The following is a 6040-nucleotide window of genomic DNA, read 5'->3' as shown; positions in this document are numbered from 1 at the left end:
GTGCTCCAAACTTCCTTTGCTCATCTGTAAAAGGGGGATCAGGACTCGGACTCCTCCCAGGGCTGATCTGAAGATTAAATTAAAGAAAATGTCTGTAAAGTACCTAGAATGTAGTCGGTGCTCAGCAAAATTCCTCCTGAGTAAACTGTGGCTGGGTCTCACTCAAGAATATCCCCTGGTTTGGGATGCTACAGTGTTGGCACAGTGCCAAGCCACAACCACCCTCAGAGGCTGACTTTACTGTTACCCACATTGTAGAGAAGAGCGTGGTGAGGCACAGAGACAGAAAGTGAGTAAATGGAAGAGCTGAGATGGGTAGCCCCGTCTGTCTGATTCCTAAACCTGTGTTTTTTTCACTGCTTTATGCTGTCCCTCACAGCCACATGCTGTTTTGACCCTGGCCTCATCCACTAGGGTCAAGATGGTGGATTCTAGGGTATAAATATATGGCTTGAATTTTGGCTCTGCTGCTTATTAGAAGCATGACATTGGGCACATTATTTAATTTCTTGGGACTTCCAGTTCTTTATGTGGAGGATAATAAAAGGACCAACTTTATGTAGGTTAAATGAGTTAATGTTCATAAAATGCTTAGGGCAGTACCTGGGTACACAGTAGGACCTCAAAAAATGCTAGCTATTATTATGAATTGAACACTGGCTGTGTGCCAAGTACTAAGAGTACAGAGATCATGGACAGTCCCTGTGGAGCTCATAGTCTGATGAGAGGTCACAGGTCAGAGTGACACGTGCTCTAAGGAGCCTGGCTGTGAGAGCAAGAATGGGGGTGATGGTTAATTGTATGTGTCAGCTTGTCTGGGCCACAATGCCCAGATATTTGGTCAAACATGATTCTGGATGTTTCTGCGAGGGTGTTTTTGGATGAATGTATATTTAAGTCAATGGACTTTGAATAGAGCAGATTGCCCTCCATAATGTGGGTGGGCCTCAGCCAATCAGTTGAAAGCTTGACTAGAACTAAAGGCTGACCTCCTCTGAGCAAAAGGGAATTCTCCAGAAGATGGCTTTTGTACTTCATCTGCAACATTGGCTCTTTCTGGTTCTGTAGCAGCCTGCCTTTGGACTCAAAGGGCAACTTATTTTCTGAATCTCCTGCCTATCAGCTTCATTAAGCCTCTTAAATTGTGTGAGCCAATTTCTTGAAATAAATCTCTTTCTGTACAAATGCATATCATATTCGTTCTGTTGCTCTGAAGAATTCTCATACAAGGTTGGGGGGCATCCTTAGTTAAATAGAGCAGGCATCCTTATCATGTTTGGGGATGCTAGGTTGGAGGAAGTGGTCCAAGGGCTCTGCCCCTGTTCCCAGTGGATGTAACAGTTCTTTAATGATTGGGATGCATTTCCTATGAGGATCCCACAAAACTGGAAGAGACAACACATAGTGAGGCTGACAGAATCAGGATTCAAAAACTGCTTAATCAGGGGCACCCAGGTAGCTCAGTCAGTTAAGCGTCTGCCTTCAACTCAGGTCATGATCTCGGGGTCCCAAGATTGAGCACCGCGTCGGGGGGGGGGGGGTCCCTGCTCAGCAGGGAGTCTGCTTCTCCCTCTGCCCCTCCTCTCACTTGCTCGCTTTCTCTCTTGCTCTCTCTCTGTCGAATAAAAATATAAATAAAATATTTTTTTAAAAACTGCTTAATCTACTGAGTAATATGTAGGAATCTACAAGGAGAAATGTAGTGTGGATCACCGAGAAATCCTGCCCTTGGGTTCAATTACACAGGTGTTGAATCAGGGGCCAGGGGCGGAAGAGTGCAGCCATCTTAAAAGCACTAGGTGGGTACAAGATTTATGCTTTTAGGGGTGCCTGGCTGGCTCAGTCGGTAGAGCATGCAATTCTTGATCTCAGGGTCATGAGTTCAAGCCCCAAATTGGGCATGGAGCCTACTTGGAAAAAAGAAAAGATTTAGTGCTTTTAGTTTGACTGCAAGTGCAATATGGGCCAATTCCTTCCTCAGTTATGAGAAGAAGAAAGGCTGAGATGAGGCTGATCAGCCTGGGGAGGAACAGTCCTGGCCTCCAGGTTTCAGAAGAGCAGAATCAAGCCATGTATGTAGAAGTTACTAGAAATAAGATTTGGGGGGCACCCGGGTGGCTCAGTCAGTTAAGTGTGGGACTCTTGATTTTGGCTCAGGTCATGATCTCAGGGTCATGAGATCGAGCCCCATGTTGGGCTCTGTGCTCAGCAGGGAGTCTGCTTGAGATTCTCTCTCTCCCTCTGCCCGCCCCCCTCTCTAAAATAAATAAATCTTTAAACAAATCAGATTTGGCCCCATTGGGAAGAACAGTCAGTGCTGACCAGTGACGGGCTGGGTGTCTCATGGAAACTGATCTCCCCATCACCAGGAATGTTCCAGTAAGTATCCCCTCTTGGTGGTGTAACCAAGACAGTGCTGTGAAGAGAAAGAGCATGCACTTTGGATGGGACAGACGGAGATTCAAACTAACTGGTGTGGCCTTAGATGAATCACCCTCTCTGAGCCTTCATTTCCTCTGCTGCCACATGGTCCCATGGGCCCCATGGAGCGCTTGCACCACACTGGAAATCCCTGGGTCCCTGGGTCACCTCTCAAAGCAGCCAACGCACATAAGCTGTTTATTGCACTTGCTGGCTCACCCTGAACATCCTCTGGCTGTCTCTACTTCCCTGCCCAAGGCGTCAAGCCTGTGCCAACCCGAGAGTGCCTCATGGCGCACAGGCTTGCTGCCATCCAGCCTACGGAAGGGCAAGGTAGCAAGAGAGAGGAGGACCCTGCCGTATCTGTCGGGATGTGTTCAGCAGCAAGTAACAGAAAAATCCAGCTAACTGGGTTTCAACCATAAGGATTATTACTGCTCAGTTAACAAGAAATCGGAGACAGGTAGCTCCCGGGTGCTTCAGTGCCTCAGTGATGTGGTCAAGGAACTGGGGCTTGTTCTTTGCCCTCCGCCATCCTCAGGGCGTCTGTGATGTTTTCCTACAGAATCACAGCAAGGCTGCCCAAGCTTCCCCTCCTCACGGGACTTCTCCCAAGCAGGGAGAACTTTTTTTTCCTCTCCTGTTGCTCTTTTCCTGCAAGAAGTATCTTTCCCAAAGCCCCCTGCCGGCTTCCCCTTATATTCCGCATGACCAACTTGTTCTGGATTGCCTGGTACTTTTCTGGCTTATTCTGAACTTTGCAGGTCATGGGAACCCCCTTAGTCCTGAGCAAATCTGTCTGGGTGGTCTCCCTACTTGCATCCCACTGGCCAGGGCTGGCTCACATGTCTATCCCTTGACCAATCCCTAGCAAAGGGCGTGGAAATACCACCAACTGGTTTAAACCAATGAGGATTCATTGGGGGGGGGGGGCTGGGTGCGTTGCCATTGGAACTGGTCTGGGGTTCTGTGGGCAAGGAAGCAGGATTGGCTGTTAGGTGGGCACCCTGCCGTGTCCACTACACTTGCTTCAATCAGAAATGAGCTGAGTCCCCTCCTAGCCAAGGCTCTGCTCTCCCCCAGCATCACCACTATCATGCTGTGTGTTTGTGACTAAGTGTGAAAGAATTAAGAGCATGACAAGGATGTTGGGGGAGGGGGGGGCGTGGAGGAGAAAGGCCTCAAATACAAGCTTCTTCTGTGGTCATGGGAAACAAGTTTATTTTTAATTTGACCTTCATGTGGCCTAATTAGTGTGCAGTTCTCCAGGCATGATACCCCAAAGGGCAGCTTTCAGGTAATAATAACAAAGATCAGAAAACATCTGGTCTCTCTCCTAAGCTGGTCTATCCTTTGACTGTCAGTTTGTAGAGACTAGGGAGGAGGGGGTCATCTGAACAAAAGGACGGAAGGGCTGGGCTGAGTGCAGGCTAAGAGGTCAGCCCAGCCCTGGCTCCATGGAGACACTGGGGTCACCCAGCCCCCTCACTCACTTCTTGCATCAGCTACACTCAGAACAGAACTGTTGAGTCTGACCTAGGTCTACCTGACATCAGATCTCATGATTTGTGAGGTTCCAGCTCCAGGGCCTGTCACCTTCTCTTAAAATTTTAAAGATGAAGACATTGAGAAGAAGTCATTTGTAAACCTGGAAATGGTGTTCTATTCATTCATTCATTCATTCAAACAAATATTTATTGAGTATGTACTATGTGCCAGGCACTCTGGTGTACGGGGTATCAAACAGTGAACATGACAAGTAAGACCTCCACCCTGAAGAAGCTGACACTCTGGAAGCAGACAAGAAGCAAAACTAACACATACACACCATCATTAGTAATAAGTACAATAAAAAAATAAAGCCAGAGAAGGGGATAGAGAATGACTAGGTAGATGCGGGGAGAGATGCTTGTTTTTTTTTTTTTTTTTTTTTTAGATCAGGGGTCTACAACTACACGCCTGTGAGCTGGCACCTATATTAGTAAATAAAATTTTATTGGAATACAGCAAAGCTCGTTTACTTACATATTATCTATGGTTGCGTTCATGCCACAAGGGCAGAGATGAGTAATCGGAACAGAGATGATAGAATCTACAAAGATGAAAATACTTACATTCTGGCCCTTAAAAAAAGCTTGCCTTCCCAATGAGATACCATTTCACACCCACTAGAATGGTTATCATCAAAAAACAAATACCAGTGAGGATGTGGACACACTGGAGCCCTCATGCACTACTAATCGGAACGTAAAATGGAGCAGCCATTTTGGAGAACAGTCTGGCAGTTCCTCAGAGGGTAAACATAGAGTTACCATATGACCCAGCAATCCCATCCGCGGGTGTGTGCCCAAGAGAAATAAAAACATGTGTCCACACAAAAATTTGTACAAGAATGTTCATAGCAGCATTATTTATAATGGAAAAAAGTGGATGGGCGCCTGAGTGGCTCAGATGGTTAAGCATCTGCCTTCGGCTCAGGTCATGATCCCAGAGTCTTGGGATTGAGCCCCGCACTGGGCTCCTTGTTCAGTGGGGAGTCTGCTTCTCCCTCTGCCTGCCACCCCCCCTGGTTTGTGCTCTCTCTCAAATAAATAAAATCTATAATAAATAATATGGATGAGCTGTGAAAACACTAGGCTAAATGAAAGAAGGCAGCCACAAAAGAGCAGATTATATGATTCCATTCATGTGACATGTCCAGAATAGGCAATCTATAGAGACAGACAATAGATTAGTGATGCCTAGGGCCAGGGAGACTGGGGAGTGTTGGCTAAGGGTGCAGGATTTCTTTTTGGGGTGATGAATTGATTGTGGTAAAGGTTACACAACTCTGTGAATATACTAAAAGGCTTTGAATTGTATACTTTCAGTGGGTGAAGTATTTGGTATATGACTTATGTCTCAATAAAGCCATGTTTTTTTAAAAAAGATTTTATTTATTTATTTGTCAGAGAGAGAGCACAAGCAGGGGGAGCAGTAGGTAGAGGGAGAAGCAGGCTCCCACTGAGCAAGGAGCCCAATGCAGGACTCCATTCTAGGACCCTGGGATCACGACCTGAGCTGAAGGGAGCCACCCTGGCGTCCCTGTAAAGCCATCTTTTAGAAGGTTTATCGACTTTTGTTCTAGATGGTCAAGGAAGGCCTCTGAGGAGGTGACTTTTGAGCTTCCTTTGTAATTGGCTCAAAGCTCTCAAACAGTAACAGATGACATTTTACTGAGCACTTATGTACCAGACACATGCAAAGCGTTTTACAATTACCACCTCATTGAATCCCCACAAAAATCCTATGGCTTAGATACTGACAATCCCATTTAACAGATGAAGAAATTGGAGCACAAAGAGGATAGGTGACTTGCCCTAGGTCACACAGCTGATAAATGGCAGAACTAGAATTCAATTCTGGCTGTTTCTGACTTCAAAGCCTATGTCCGCTGAGTTAACCACTGAGCTACACTTCCCTGTCCAGTCTCTGAATTCCTAATGTTTCCCAGATCAGGAAGATGGCCCAAATTAAGATGGAGGAGGGGCGCCTGGGTGGCTCAGTCATTAAGTGTCTGCCTTCGGCTCACGTCATGATCCCAGGGTCCTGGGATCGAGCCCCGCATCGGGCTCCCTGC

This window comes from Halichoerus grypus, chromosome 5, assembly GCF_964656455.1.
Source record: "Halichoerus grypus chromosome 5, mHalGry1.hap1.1, whole genome shotgun sequence".
Taxonomy (NCBI): domain Eukaryota; kingdom Metazoa; phylum Chordata; class Mammalia; order Carnivora; family Phocidae; genus Halichoerus; species Halichoerus grypus.
Note: the sequence above shows the minus strand (reverse complement) of the source record.